The 2,260-nt window shown below is 41.5% G+C and overlaps 1 protein-coding gene across 1 annotated transcript in view; it reads left to right on the plus strand.

Annotated features, from left to right (window-relative positions):
- The window catches only part of FAM227A (family with sequence similarity 227, member A), a 50,566-nt gene that overhangs the window by 44,219 nt on the left and 4,087 nt on the right, over positions 1 to 2,260 (plus strand). The gene's annotated exons all lie outside the window — the stretch shown is intronic.

Genomic DNA, 2,260 nt, shown 5'->3' on the forward strand with positions numbered 1-2,260 from the left:
GGGCCAGGCCGGGGAGGCTGAGCGGCTCCAGCGAGAAGCGGCCCATGCCCGCGGACCCGTCTCCCGCCCTCCGGTGCGCGCGAGGCCGTGTAAGCAGCTCGGGGTCTCCCTGCGAGCGGCGCGGTCGGCGACTCTGCAGCCTGCGGCGGCTTCTTCTCTCGGCGGCGCCCCCTCCTCCAGGGCCAGAGAGGCTGGCCTGCCCGCGGCGCACACAGGAATGCCACTGCGGGTCGCCGAGGCTGAGTCACAAAGTTCCTTGATTAATATTTGACAAATGTTTTGCTTGAAATAAAATTCTAAGTTAAAAGTCAATTTGCCACAGAATTTTGAAAATTCTTTTCCTGGCTCCTACTTTTGCAATTGAGAAGTCTGATGCCATTCTGATTCCTATGGCTTTGTGTGTCACTTTTTTTCCCTGTGGGAACTTTTAGGATACTATCTTTTTTGTTTGTTTGATTGTTTTTCTTTTTTGACAGAGTCTCTCTTTGTTGCCTGGGCTAGAGTGCTGTGGCATCATTATAGCTCACAGCAACCTCAAACTCTTGGGCTCTAATGATCCTCCTGCCTCAGCCTCCCAAGTAGCTGGGACTACAGGCATGAGCCACCATGCCAGCCTCACTCTTGCTTAGGCTGGTCTCAAACTCCTGGCCTCAAACAATCCTCCCACCTCAGCTTCCCAGTGTGCTGGGATTACAGGCGTGAGCCACCTCACCCAGCCTAGATTATTGTCTTTATTCCTAGTATCCTGAAGTTTCACAATTATGAGCCATGGGATAAGTTTCATTCTTAATACGTTTCAATGGGGTTGAGGAGCACTCTCAGTCTGGAGAGTAGTGTCCTTCAATTCTGGAAATTTTTCTTTTATTATTTCTTTGGTAATTTCTTTCCTTTCATTTTCTTTGCTCTGTTTTTGTTTTTGTTTTTGGAACTATTATAGTCAGTTGTTGGATCTCCTGGACTTATCCTCTAATTATCTTTATTCTCCTGTTGATATCTGTATGTGTTTCTTTTCCTTTTTCCAAACAACAGAGATTTATTCTTTCACAGTTCTGGAGACTGGAAGTCTGAAATCAAGGTGTCAGCAGGACCATGCTCCTTCTGAAGGGAGGATCCTTCTTTGCCCCTCCCTTTGTGGTTGCCAGCAATCTTTAGCATTCCTTGCTTACAGATGCATCTCTCCACTCTGCCTCTGTCATCGCATGGCATTCTTGTCTGTGCCAGTGTCTCCTCTTCTCTTCTTACAAAGACAACAGTTACATTTGGGTAAGGGCCCACCCTTATGTCCTCATTTAATTTGATTACATCTGTAAAGATTCCATTTCTTAAAAAAGGTCCCATTCGTGGGTACTAGGGTTTATAACTTAACACATTGACTGCCACAGCAGAAAAAAAAATTTTTTTCCTTGGGGCCACAGTGGCTTATTACAAAAATAGAATAAAAACTTTGAAAACAAAACAATCCTTTCTAATTTAACGGAAGATTTGTTATTTTGTATTATTTTCTGTGAGTGAGTTATATGCAACTTGAAAAATAGTTCAAATGGCTCCCAAGGTAGAGACATATGAGTTACAGATGCTTCACGAAGCCCCAGGCTCAAAACTAGTGTGAGTTAAATACAACTCACATGGCAGTTAATGTGTTAAACATGTCTTTTTGGGGGACATAATTCAACCCACAACAGCTTTCTTCTAAAGTTTTATACTTTGAGCTGATGTATTTAGGTCTTCAATTCATTTTGTAATTATTATATGTGGTATGAGGGAGGAGTCCAACTTCATTTTTTTTTTTTTTTGTATGTAGTTATCCAGTTGTCGCAGCACCATTTGTTGAACAGACTATTCTTTCTTTTTTCTCCATTGAATGGACTTGGCACCTTTGTTGAAAATGAATTGGCTATACATATATGGGTTTATTTCTGGACTCTCAATTTGATTTCACTGGTCTAGATGTCAACCCTTGTGCCAGTACCATAGTGTTTTGATTACTAGTGCTTTGTAGTATGTTTTGAAATCAGAAAGTGTGAATTCTCCAACTTTGTTCTTCTTTTTCAAGATTATGTTAGCTGTTTATGGCCTCTTCCATTTTTATATGAATTTCAGGGTAGGCTTTTCCATGTCTACCAAAAAAGTCATTGGAATTTTGATAGGGACTATACTGAATGTATAGATCAGTTTAGGTAGTAATGCCATCTTAACAATATTGAGTCTTCCAATCCATGAACAAGAGCTGTATTTGCATTTAGTCTTTTTTTTTTTTTTT

Source organism: Propithecus coquereli, unplaced genomic scaffold (genome assembly GCF_000956105.1).
Source record: "Propithecus coquereli isolate 6110/MARCELLA unplaced genomic scaffold, Pcoq_1.0 Scaffold126, whole genome shotgun sequence".
NCBI lineage: Eukaryota > Metazoa > Chordata > Mammalia > Primates > Indriidae > Propithecus > Propithecus coquereli.